General features: G+C 30.5%; 1 long non-coding RNA gene across 1 annotated transcript; it reads left to right on the top strand.

Moving 5' to 3' along the window:
• Positions 1–7,386: 7,386 nt before the first annotated feature.
• LOC139861366 (uncharacterized) lies at positions 7,387–8,138 on the top strand. Its single transcript, XR_011763729.1, has 3 exons — positions 7,387–7,533; positions 7,634–7,768; positions 7,885–8,138. It is a non-coding gene; the product is annotated as an uncharacterized lncRNA (long non-coding RNA).
• Positions 8,139–15,014: the final 6,876 nt, after the last annotated feature.

The following is a 15,014-nucleotide window of genomic DNA, read 5'->3' on the forward strand; positions in this document are numbered from 1 at the left end:
TATCACATAATATTCATATGTTAAAAATATATAGTTTCCAACAAAAATGTTAAGCAATCATTTTTAAAGAAAACACGGTCGAAGTCCAGACTCACTAATGCATCCTAACAAACTCGATAAGACACACTAATGCAAATTTTCTGGTTCTCTAAGACCAACGCTCGGATACCAACTGAAATGTCCCGTTCTTATTGATTAAAAACGTTCCATATTAATTGATTTCGTTGCGAGGTTTTGACCTCTATATGAGACATTTTTCAAAGACTGCATTCATTTTTAAAACAAACCATAACCTTTATTTCATAAATAAAGGTTTAAAAAGCTTTACGTAGATTATCAAATAATGATAATCTAAAATATCCTGTTTACACACGACCATTACATAATGGTTTATAATACAAATATGTTACATCGAAATCAGTTTCTTGAATGCAGTTTTTACACAATATCATACAAACATGGACTCCAAATCTTGTCCTTATTTTAGTATGCAACAGCGGAAGCTCTTAATATTCACCTGAGAATAAACATGCTTTAAACGTCAACAAAAATGTTGGTGAGTTATAGGTTTAACCTATATATATCAAATCGTAACAATAGACCACAAGATTTCATATTTCAATACACATCCCATACATAGAGATAAAAATCATTCATATGGTGAACACCTGGTAACCGACAATAACAAGATGCATATATAAGAATATCCCCATCATTCCGGGACACCCTTCGGATATGATATAAATTTCGAAGTACTAAAGCATCCGGTACTTTGGATGGGGTTTGTTAGGCCCAATAGATCTATCTTTAGGATTCGCGTCAATTAGGGTGTCTGTTCCCTAATTCTTAGATTACCAGACTTAATAAAAAGGGGCATATTCGATTTCGATAATTCAACCATAGAATGTAGTTTCACGTACTTGTGTCTATTTTGTAAATCATTTATAAAACCTGCATGTATTCTCATCCCAAAAATATTAGATTTTAAAAGTGGGACTATAACTCACTTTCACAGATTTTTACTTCGTCGGGAAGTAAAACTTGGCCACTGGTTGATTCACGAACCTATAACAATATATACATATATATCAAAGTATGTTCAAAATATATTTACAACACTTTTAATATATTCTGATGTTTTAAGTTTATTAAGTCAGCTGTCCTCGTTAGTACCCTACAACTAGTTGTCCACAGTTAGATGTACAGAAATAAATCGATAAATATTATCTTGAATCAATCCACGACCCAGTGTATACGTATCTCAGTATTGATCACAACTCAAACTATATATATTTTGGAATCAACCTCAACCCTGTATAGCTAACTCCAACATTCACATATAGAGTGTCTATGGTTGTTCTGAAATATATATAGATGTGTCGACATGATAGGTCGAAACATTGTATACGTGTCTATGGTATCTCAAGATTACATAATATACAATACAAGTTGATTAAGTTATGGTTGGAATAGATTTGTTACAAATTTTCACGTAGCTAAAATGAGAAAAATTATCCAATCTTGTTTTACCCATAACTTCTTCATTTTAAATCCGTTTTGAGTGAATCAAATTGCTATGGTTTCATATTGAACTCTATTTTATGAATCTAAACAGAAAAAGTATAGGTTTATAGTCGGAAAAATAAGTTACAAGTCGTTTTTGTAAAGGTAGTCATTTCAGTCGAAAGAACGACGTCTAGATGACCATTTTAGAAAACATACTTCCACTTTGAGTTTAACCATAATTTTTGGATATAGTTTCATGTTCATAATAAAAATCATTTTCTCAGAATAACAACTTTTAAATCAAAGTTTATCATAGTTTTTAATTAACTAACCCAAAACAGCCCGCGGTGTTACTACGACGGCGTAAATCCGGTTTTACGGTGTTTTTCGTGTTTCCAGGTTTTAAATCATTAAGTTAGCATATCATATAGATATAGAACATGTGTTTAGTTGATTTTAAAAGTCAAGTTAGAAGGATTAACTTTTATTTGCGAACAAGTTTAGAATTAACTAAACTATGTTCTAGTGATTACAAGTTTAAACCTTCGAATAAGATAGCTTTATATGTATGAATCGAATGATGTTATGAACATCATTACTACCTTAATTTCCTTGGATAAACCTACTGGAAAAGAGAAAAATGGATCTAGCTTCAATGGATCCTTGGATGGCTCGAAGTTCTTGAAGCAGAATCATGACACGAAAACAAGTTCAAGTAAGATCATCACTTGAAATAAGATTGTTATAGTTATAGAAATTGAACCAAAGTTTGAATATGATTATTACCTTGTATTAGAATGATAACCTACTGTAAGAAACAAAGATTTCTTGAGGTTGGATGATCACCTTACAAGATTGGAAGTGAGCTAGCAAACTTGAAAGTATTCTTGATTTTATGAAACTAGAACTTTTGGAATTTATGAAGAACACTTAGAACTTGAAGATAGAACTTGAGAGAGATCAATTAGATGAAGAAAATTGAAGAATGAAAGTGTTTGTAGGTGTTTTTGGTCGTTGGTGTATGGATTAGATATAAAGGATATGTAATTTTGTTTTCATGTAAATAAGTCATGAATGATTACTCATATTTTTGTAATTTTATGAGATATTTCATGCTAGTTGCCAAATGATGGTTCCCACATATGTTAGGTGACTCACATGGGCTGCTAAGAGATGATCATTGGAGTGTATATACCAATAGTACATACATCTAAAAGCTGTGTATTGTACGAGTACGAATACGGGTGCATACGAGTAGAATTGTTAATGAAACTGAACGAGGATGTAATTGTAAGCATTTTTGTTAAGTAGAAGTATTTTGATAAGTGTATTGAAGTCTTTCAAAAGTGTATAAATACATATTAAAACACTACATGTATATACATTTTAACTGAGTCGTTAAGTCATCGTTAGTCGTTACATGTAAGTGTTGTTTTGAAACCTTTAGGTTAACGATCTTGTTAAATGTTGTTAACCCAATGTTTATAATATCAAATGAGATTTTAAATTATTATATTATCATGATATTATCATGTATGAATATCTCTTAATATGATATATATACATTAAATGTCTTTACAACGATAATCGTTACATATATGTCTCGTTTAAAAATCATTAAGTTAGTAGTCTTGTTTTTACATATGTAGTTCATTGTTAATATACTTTATGATATGTTTTCTTATCATAGTATCATGTTAACTATATATATATATCCATATATGTCATCATATAGTTTTTACAAGTTTTAACGTTCGTGAATCACTGATCAACTTGGGTGGTCAATTGTCTATATGAAACATATTTCAATTAATCAAGTCTTAACAAGTTTGATTGCTTAACATATTGGAAACATTTAATCATGTAAATATCAATCTCAATTAATATATATAAACATGGAAAAGTTCGGGTCACTACATAATTCGTGTAGAAAACTTCTGTTATTACGACCTTAAACTCAAAATCAATGATCAAGTTGTTCTTCATGTTCAGCGACGGGTCTGTACAACTTCTTCTATCTGTTTAATTCCTTTTGCTTTTAAATTATGTCTGTAAATTTCAAATACCGTCGTTCCTATATCTGCTACAAGAGAAATTAAACTTTAATTAGAGTTAGGATTGATTCCCTGGTTGATTTAAGGTCTGAAGAAGATAAGGAAATAGGAAGAACAGAAAGTTTGGGTTATATATAATTAATTCGAATACTAAATCAGAAAAGTACACAGCAGAGCGATGGTTAAGGGTTAGTGTCAGGTTTCGAGAGGTCACGGGTTTGAGCCCCATCTCGTGCAATTCTTTTTACAGCAGCTTTAAAAGGGTATAAACCTTTCATATTATTATTTTCTATTTTTGTATTATTATTATCATTTTTATTATTGTTACTAGTATTATTATTATTATTATTATTATTATTATTATTATTATTATTATTATTATTATTATTATTATTGTTATTGTTATTATTAAAGATTGTTAGTGTTACTAGTACAAGTATTAAAATTATTATTATTATTACTAAATAAGTATTAGTTATCATTTATTGTTATTATCATAATAATAATTACAAATATGATTAATATCATTATTAATGTTGCTACTAATATTATTATTGTCATAATCTTATCATTTTATTTATTTATTATTAATATGGTCATTTAAAATATCTAATATGATTAAAATTATTATTAAACTTACTACTATTATTATTAAAAATATTATTTTTACTAAAATTATCATTATTACCTTATAATTACTAGAGAAACTATCATTTAAACAAATAAATTTTTGTATATCATATATACTTATTACATATACTAAGATTACATTAATATTTTATATAACAAATGATATTTCATGAATACAATACTAATCACATATATAAGTAAATAGGTATATTATTATAACTAAATATTAACCATTATAATTATATACACAAAATTAATATATATACAATATAATATAAAACATAATATAAGTATATGTTTCAAAATGAAAGTTACTATAAATCCTATATAACTATAAATATATAAATAATACATAATAAATAAAATTTTGTGATTTACACTATATGTATTAACAAATATACAATTGATATAGGTTCGTGAATCTGAGGTCAACCCTACACTTGTTAAATGACGTCATATGTATTTTTACTACAAAATATAGTATAGTGAGTTTCATTTGCTCCCTTTTTCTCTTTACACTTTTGAGACTGAGAATACATGCGCTGCTTTTATAAATGTTTTACAAAATAAGCACAAGTTCATGAAACTACATTCTACGATTGTTTTGTTATACCGGATATATGTAATTATTATTATTATGCTTGGTAACCTTAGAATTAGTGAAAAACACTAATTGACGAGAATCCTAAAGGTAGATCTACGGGCACCAACCACCCCCATTTTCGATAGTGGAAATGCTTTAGTACTTCGAAGGGTTCTTGTCATACATTTGAATAGTGGAATGTATGATGCCAGATATCTTAAGCGCTCTATTGTTAAGGTCGGTTACCAGGCGACTCATCGTATGAATGATTTTTGCAGTTGTAATGATCCTGCGCATTTAATTAAATAAAATTTTGTGGCTTATTAAATATTATGATTATTATATAGAATTAAACCTATGAACTCACCAACCTTTTGGTTGACACTTTAAAGCATGTTTATTCTCAGGTATTAAAAAAATCTTCCGCTGTGCATTTGCTCATATTAGAGATATTACTTGGAGTCATTCATGACATATTTTAAAAGACGTTGCATTCGAGTCGTTGAGTTCATCAAGATTATAATTAAGTCAAGTATAGTTGGATATATTATGAAATGGTATGCATGCCGTCAACTTTCGATATAATGAAAGATTGTCTTTTCAAAAACGAATGCAATGTTTGTAAAATGTATCATATAGAGGTCAAGTACCTCGCGATGTAATCAACTATTGTGAATCATTTGTAATCGATATGGACTTCATCCAGATGGATTAGGACGGGTCCTTTCAAGACCCTTATTCTTCTTGCCTCTCTTCCTGGTTCGTATGATATTTTGGTCACTACTATTCTTTACGGAAACGCTACTGTAAAGATGGAGAATGTAGTACCGGTAAGCTTATCACGGGATAAGAGACGAAGATCCAGTGACCATTTTTATGGCATGGGTTTGCTATGGTTGGTCATGGAAGGGGAAGGTTTGCTGAGAAGAGATCTAGTGATAACTGTAGGTCTAGATCAGGAGACAGCGTGAAGGATATACAGTGCTTCAAATGTCATGAGTGGGGTCACTAAGGAAGGACTGTCCACTATGGAGTAATGGTGAAGGTAAATCTGGGGGTTCATCGGCTGCGGTAGCAGTTAATGTACCGGTGGAAGATGTTCTCACAATCTCCAAAAGTTCTACTTCTGCTCAAGATGAATTGATTTTTAGATTCTGGTTGTACGATGCATGTGTGTTCCAAGGAAGCTTATTTTGATAAGCTAATGTTAAAGAAAGCGGGGTGCTGACTTTAGGTGGTGGTTCAACATGTGATGTCGAGGGTGTTTGCATGGTGAAAATAAAATTGTTTCATGGAGCTGCTTACGCTCTTGGTGGTGTGGCGTACACACCAAGGATGTGCAAGAATCTAATTTTCTTATGCGTGTTGGATTCTCAAGGATACGGATATTAGGCCGTAGGTGGAGTTATGAAAATCACACGTAGCGTGAAGGTCTTGATGAAGCGAGAGAAGTATGAGGGTTTATATCGTCTGGTGGCGAGTACAAAATGTACTCGTGCACGCGGGAACAGGTCGGGAACATGTTGGGACATGTTTGACCAAGGTAGATGATGGTGAGAAGGAAAATCCTACTGTGGTAAGAGAGGTGATTCGAGACTCCTCTCCGGAGTCAACCGGGTAAGTTGACGGGGTCAGCTGCACATGGTTATTGGCCGGTTTTATTTGAATCGGGGTTCAGGACCAAGGTGATTCAAGGTGTGTGCAGTGGTGGTAAAGAGGCCAAATGGTGAAAGTACTAGGTGTTAGTATTTTCGGTGACGAAGATGATAAATGTTCATCAAGGTGGAGATTGTTGGACGGTAGTCAACATAGGTGACTCACATTATGTTGATATGGAATGCATGAAATACATGTGTGTTAGAATGGTATTTGGTTTCACATGGAGCTTTTACATGTGCAAGTATTTACAAGTCAAAAATGGATGGTAGCCATTTATATGTTTCTAGTTTACATGTACCTAACACACATGTATGCAAGGTTATAAATAGGTGTCCATAGAGAGATTTATAAGTATCCAAGAGTGAGATCAAGTGATCCAGAGGGATCAAATCCAGGGAGGGTCAAAGTATCACAATGGGAAAACACAGTTGATCGATAATATCAACGGAGAGTGTGTATTTATGAGGTTGAGGGTTTTATTCTTGTAAGGAGTGTAAAAAAGTATACGAGAAACTTAGATTTTATGCTAAAATCTAAGGGGCTTGAGTTTGGGTTTAAGTCATAGTGTACTTTTTCTTGTACCAGGTTCTTTTATATTATAAGAATAAAGGAGACTCTTGGGGTGGACGTAGGCAGAGTTTTGCCGAACCACGTTAAATCGTCGTGTTATCAGTTACTTTATTTGCTTTCTATTATTTCTCGCAAGTTTGTCTCAAACAAATTATATCCTAGCTTTCGCTGGTGTGGGTGCACTAGACAAATTGTCATAACACATGTCCCAACTGCTATGTCTTTTTTATCAAGATTTGCTCGCGCTACTGAAGATGTAAACAAGCAGGTACTAGTTTTAAGTTACGCTCATTTGCGTTCCTCAACTTTATTATTATTATTGCTTGGTTTCAGTTAGTTAGTTAGTTGAGAGATTGTTTACTTTGTTTGTCAAAACAACAGGAGGTTATTTATGTAGAGTGCGTGGCAAGCTACATATGTGCGTTTTCTCTTATCGAGTATGGTATGTTGCGCTATGCTCCTTCTCTCGTTGCAGCATCTGCTATTTACTTAGCCAGATATTCGCTTTTTCCATCACAGAAACCACCTTGGGTACCAATTATTTGAATTTTTTTTTTTTTACGTTGTTGACTGCTTTAATTGCTGTGTTTTTGTTTAAGTTTGGATAGACTAATGTAAATTTCTTCAACAGAATCCGGCCATAAGGCGTTATACTCAGTACCAACCGTGAGATTTGTATGAGGGCGTAAAAGCTCTGCACACACTTGTTGTTGAATCCCCAAATTCCAGCTTCCCATCACTCAGAGAAAAGTATAGTAAAGATAAGGTGCTTATGACTTGATAATAATCTTTAACATTAAAAAACTAAATTGCAGTTAGTTAGTTAATTAGTTGAAATTTGAGAATTGATTTGGTTGGTGTTGTATTTCATATGTGAAACAGCACTTGTGCGTATCAACGGGGTTTTGTTTTGCACCATCTATACCAACAATGGAGCATTTTGAGAATAGTAGCAGCACATAGTTGAGGAGGATGAAAAGAAGAGCTGAGGTTAGTTAGTTAGTTAGTTAGTTAGTTAGTTATGAAGTAATAAAACCATTTAATTTAGTAATTTTTTGGATACTTTTAAGTTGGGTTGTATGGATGATTATTGTACTCCGTAGAAAGCGCAATGTAATGAAAAGTAATAGGTTTGATGCTCTGTGTAGAAGGTTTCAAACCATGTGTCCAGAGCTATCCTTTCATCTAAAATTTCTCACTGTTTTTATGCTAATTGATTTTTTCAAAAAGGGTGTCTAAATTTCTCACTCGTTGAATAAGTAAATAGTACTAACATTTATTTATGGAATTCATATTCATATTCATATTCATATTCATAATAATAATCAATACTACAAACATGAAATTACCAAAATAGACGAACTGCACAGTACAATCTAATTGATATATAGAATACTCCGTACTGTAATATCATTGTTACTTTTCAATTTTAACCTTTCTTTTGCCTTTAATCTTATCTACATACATTATTAGCACAATATAACTTAATGATCTTATTTTTTCTATTTATGAAAGTGGACAATTAATCAGACAATAAATTATGGACAATAAATTATGGACTGAGGGAGTAATATCTTAAGAGGTTTTTTATTTTTATTTTTTGGACAGCGAAAGGGATCACCCGAGGGGGACTGAACCACCCGTTGCGATCATCTCCCGTTTCGACTATGCCGATGCAACGATAATAACCCTGCCCCCATCGCTGCCCGAAAGGAAACCTTGAAACTGATCCAAGGGCACGGCCAAGTAAAACCCCATTCCCCTTTACCCCTCAAACGATATGGGAAAGGTATCATGGGTGAATACTTCATGGCATAGATGAAATTGTGTTTTTAAGAGGATTTTTATTACTCGTACTTAAATTGATTGATTTTAGATTATTATCAAGAAGTCATCGTTAATGTTTAGTTGTTACATTGTCATTATCATCATTTAATATTTAATTTATTTAGTGTAATAAAAAATTAAAGGATAAAAAGCATAATAAATTTAAAATGTAAAAAAGATTGAAGATAATAAGAATGTTATAATTTCATATTGTATATGACATATATCCTACTACTATGAAGGAAGATACTAATATGAAAGAAGAAAGAAGAGATTAAATTCTTATTTTAAGAATGGTGTACATATCCTTACAATTGAGTGAGTATTTACAATTGAGTGAGTATTTATAATACTAAAAGTTAACTGTACATTACTCGTTTTCACAATCAATTATAGAGTAGGTGAAATAGTAATCAATAATTCATAATTTTACTGTGCATGATTATCAATCATCTCTATTCATCTGCATGCGTACAAAATGAGAATCCATCCATATCGTAACACTCCCCCTTGGATGATAATTTTGTTTCGTTAGAGATCAACCAGTACTGCCTCGTTAAAAACCTTGCTAAAGAAAAACCCAGTGGGATAAAAACTTTAACCAAGGGAAAAAGAGTGCAGCATAGAGTTGACTCCCCCTCAAGTAGACATCGTTAAGTCGTCACATATTTTGAACTTGTCTCATGCCAATATTGTGAACGTGTGTTCTGAAAACAGCAGTTGGAAGTGCTTTGGTTAAAAGATCGGCATAGTTTTGCTGGATTGAACATATCTCATTTCAATATGGTTGTCCTTGATGAGATCTTGAGTGTATGAGAAGAATCTAGGAGGTATGTGTTTTGTTCGGTCACTTTTGATATACCCTTCTTTCATCTATGTTATGCAAGCTGCATTATCTTCATAGATAGTTGTTGAACTTTTATCGCGTTCTAGTCCACAAGAATCAGTAATGAGTTGTGTCATTGATCTCAACCAAAAACATTCCTGAGTGGCTTCATGTAATGCAATCACTTCGGCATGATTTGATGATGTTGCAACCAGTGTTTGTTTTTGAGAACGTCATGATATTGCGGTGCCTCCATTTAGGAATACATATCCAGTTTGAGATTTAGCTTTATGTAGATCAGATAAATAATCTGCATCTATATAACCAAACAAATCTTGTTTCGAGTTGTTAGAATAAAATAATTATAAATCAGTAGTTTCCCGAAGGTATCAAACTATTTGTTTGATCACATTCCAATGTCTTTTGGTAGGGGCTGAGCTGAACATTGTCAACAAATTAACTGCAAAAGAAATGTCAGGTCTTGTATAATTTGTAAAATATATAATAGTCCCAATTGCACTATATCTGGAACTTCTGATCCGTTAAGATCTTCATGATCTTCACGGTGATGAAATGGATCAGTGTCAATACTGAGTGATCTAACAACCAATGGTTTTGTCTTTAAAAATGTTTTAAAAATCTTTTCGGTATAACTTGTTTGATGTACAAGTAAACCATTAGGCATATGCTTAATTTGCAAACCAAGGCAATACTTGGTTTTTTCGAGATCTTTCATTTCAAATTCTTTCTTTAGAAGTTGAATGACTTCATGAATCTCTTTATTTGTTCATATGATGTTATGATCATTGACATAAACAACTTACAATCACATATTCGGACATTGTTTTCTTAATATGAACATGTGCAAATAAGATTATTTGTATATCCTTTTTCTTATCAAGTAATCACTTAATCGGGTATACCACATGCGACCCGATTGTTTCAACCCATATAAAAATCTTTGTGACTTAATGGAATACATTTTCTTGTGTTTTGCATTAGATGCTTTTGATACCTTAAACCCTTCATGTATATTCATGTATATATCACTATCAAGTAATTCATATAGATAAGTAGTAACAACATCCATGAGATGCATTTAAGTAACTACCATGTTGATTAAGTATCTAATAAGTAATTATATCCATTACATAAGGATAAGTTTTCCTCATAATTCATTTATGGTCTTTGTGGAAAATCTTAAGTTACAAGTCTAGTTTTACCTTATATCTTCATTTTCACATTTCTTTTTCTGATAAAAATTCATTTGTATCCCATACGTTTCACATCTTTAAAAGTGATAACGATTGTTCCGAAAACTTTTCTTTTATTGAGCGATTCTAATTCAGCTCGCATTGCTCCTTTCCATTGAGCTCAATCATGTCTATTTTGATATTCAATGACAGATTTTGGTTTCAGATCATCATCTTTATTCATGATGTCATTGTAACATTATATGAAAATATCTCATCAAGATTTTTCATTTCATTTCGGTTCCATAATATTGCATAATTTATTGCAATTTATGTATTTACATTTATCAATATCCTCTGCAGAAGGAATATTGAATTGTGGTTCTTCTTGAACACTTTATTTTACCTCATTATCAGCTGATTTTATTTTTGAGGATTTTTATCTTCGGAACTAATTGATCTTCCACGTTTCATGCGTGGCAAAGACTCAAGAGTGACATTATTCTTTTGGAATTTCAATTCGAGCTGGAGCATTTACTGCTATTATATATGATTTAGTCACTCTTTTTGTATCTTTAAATGCATCACGTAATCGATTTGCAAGTTTCTTGCATATGCATTATTTTTGAACTTTCGTTTCACATTCTTTTATGCGAGGATCGGGATACCTTAATTGATGTTCACACCATGAAACATCATTTTATTTATTTTTCATTTCTCCCCCTAATCTAGGGAATAATTTTTCATTAAAATGACAATCAGCAAAACGTGCTGTAAAAACATCACCCGTCATGGGTTCAATATATCTTATAATTGAAGATGTTTCATATCCAACATATATTTCCATCCTTCTTTGATGAACCATTTGTTGTGGTGGTGCAATTAAAAATACACTGCACAACTAAATGTTCTAAGATGGAAAATATTTGGCTCTCGACCAAAATTAAGTTAGTAATGGAGAATATTTATGACTTGCACTTGATTTAATGCGAATTAATGTCGCATCATTTAAATTTACATGTCCCCATATAAATATTGAGAGTTTTGTTCTCATTACCAATTGTCTAGTTATTAGCTGCAAGTGTTTATCTATTGATTCAGCTAAATCAATTTTGTGTATGCACATGTGCAACTAGATGTTCAACAACAATCTCTGTAGACATATAATAATCATTAAATGCTTGAGATGTTAACTCACCAGCATTATCAAGTCTCATCCTTTTAATGGTGTTATCAGAATAATGTGTTCTCAATTTAATAATTTGTGCAAGAAACTTTGCAAATGCCATATTACGGCTTAATAACACACAAACATGAGACCATCCGCTAGATGCGTCTATTAGAACATGAAATATCTAAATGGTCCACATGGTGGATGAAATGACCCGTCCTAATCCATCTGGACGAAGTCTTCAACAGTTGGTCCCATTGCGAGGTTCTGACCTCTATATGCCACATTTTATAAACATTGCATTCGTTTTTGAAAATACAATCTTTCATTACATCGAAAGTTGACAACATGCATACCATTTCGTAATATATCTTACTATAGTTGACTTAATAATAATCTTGATGAACTCAACGACTCAAATGCAACGTCTTTTGAAATATGTCATGAATGACTCCAAGTAATATCTTTAAAATGAGCAATTTCACAGCGGAAGATTTTTTTCGTACCCGAGAATAAACATGCTTTAAAGTGTCAACCAAAAGGTTGGTGAGTTCATTAGTTTATCATAAATAATCATTTCCATTATTTTAATAGACCACAAGATTTTTCATATTTCCATTTCTCATAAATATACGTCCCATGCATAGAGACAAAAATCATTCATATGGATTGAACACCTGGTAACCGACATTAACAATATGCATATAAGAATATCCCCATCATTCTGGGATCCTCCTTCAGACATGATATAAATTTCGAAGTACTAAAGCATCCGGTACTTTGGATGGGGTTTGTTAGGCCCAATAGATCTATCTTTAGGATTCGCGTCAATTAGGGTGTCTGTTCCCTAATTCTTAGATTACCAGACTAAAAAGGGGCATATTCAGTTTCGATCATTCAACCATAGAACGTAATTTCGATTACTTGTGTCTATTTCGTAAAACAGTTATAAAAGTTGCGCATGTATTCTCAGCCCAAAAATATAAAGGGTAAAAAGGCAAATGAAACTCACCATACTGTATTTTGTAGTAAAAATACATATTACGAAACGGACTAACTGAACAATGCAGGGTTGGCCTCTGATTCACGAACCTATATCATTTGTATATATATTAAAACAAATAATCGTAATCAAACAAATGTATATCTATTATTTTATGTATTAAGATTAATGTTTTTATATATATAATTTTATTAATACTTACTTTACATTATGATATTTATTTGATATTTAATTAATGTTACTAGTTAAAACGAAATTTTTATGTAGTATTAGTATACTTTATTTAGTAAATATATTTGTATTCACATATATATCTTTTGTTTTGTAAAATTATCAATTGTAGTAATGCTAGTTTAAAGATAATAATAATACTGATAATAGTAATTTTAATAAAAATGGTAATTTTATTAACAATGATAAAGTAAAAATAATAGTTTTAATAAAAATAGCATTTTCAATAGTAATGGTAAGTTTAATAATAATTAGTGTTTTAATAGAAATTTCTAATGTTCATAATTTATACTACTAAAATTAATGTTAAAGGGTACTCCTAATATACTAATATTAATGATAATGATACTTAATGATATTAATGACAATAATAACTATATATATGATAATAATGCTAATATTGATGGTAATAATAACAATTTGTATACTAATAATACATAATGATCATACCTATATATAATTATAATCATACTATTATTATTTGTATTAATGTTAGTAATAATAATAATAATAATAACACTTTAACACTAACTAATAATAATAATAATAATAATAATAATAATAATAATAATAATAATAATAATAATAATAATAATAATAATAATAATAATAATAATAATAATAATAATAATAATAATAATAATAATAATAATAATAATAATAATATCAATAAGTAATAATAATAAGAATAAATAAACTACCTTAATAGAATTGATAATCTTCAAAAAAAAGTGAAACTGTCACTCCCTAGAATTGAACCTGCGACCTCTCTAAACCCAAACAACCCTCTCAACCATTCCACCATTTCATCTTTTCTGTTATTAAAACCCAGCACAAAACATTTAACTCAAGTAAACTGTTTCCCTTCTTTTTCTCCTTCCCATTCGACTGAAATCTCATTCGATAACCAAAGATCAAACTCAAAAATATGTGTTTTAAATTTTTAAACGAAACAGAAATATACCTTGTGATTGTTACTGATTAACAAAAGAAAAAAAAATTATAAAATAATAAAAAAAAATTAAACCGACGCTGTGAAGAAGATAGAACTCAACTCGCGATTTTGATTTCTAGGCGGTTTTAGAACAAATTTTCTACATAAAATAAGTTTTAATTCTTCCATAGAATCTTTCTGTATCCAAAATTTAACTTAAAACCTAAAAACAAAATCGAATTTGATCAAAAACGGGCTGTTTGACTTTTCTTAAAAATAACTTTGACCTCCAATTTAGGATTAATTACAAAAAATTGGACGATGAATAATTGCAGATAGTTTACATAATCACTTTCTAAGAACACTGCAATATTATATTTGAAAATCATTTTCGAATTCGTATGTTTTGAAAATTAAGGAGAAACAGAGATATCGGTTTGTATAAAAAAAAATCGTTTGATTCTTAAATTGAACAAAGGATGATTTGATTCTTAATTGAGAATAGTGATACAAGAACTGAATGTATTAATTAAATTCATCGAGCTAATCGTTTAATATATAACCAATTTAATCGACACACTTTTAATCAGGAATATCAAATAAATAAATAAAATATAAAGTAATTTTTGAAAGTAACAGGTTCGTACAATTGATACAGATTTGTAACCACTTGAGATATAAACAAAATTTATAACAGCTGGAAAGCTATGTAAAGCCAAACCGATTCCCTTTATCTAATTAATATAAATTATACAATTAATTTTTAATGATTAAGTAATTATACATTAATAATAATAATAATAATAATAATAATAATAATAAGAATT

Source organism: Rutidosis leptorrhynchoides, chromosome 8 (assembly GCF_046630445.1).
Source record: "Rutidosis leptorrhynchoides isolate AG116_Rl617_1_P2 chromosome 8, CSIRO_AGI_Rlap_v1, whole genome shotgun sequence".
Classification (NCBI taxonomy): Eukaryota; Viridiplantae; Streptophyta; class Magnoliopsida; order Asterales; family Asteraceae; genus Rutidosis; species Rutidosis leptorrhynchoides.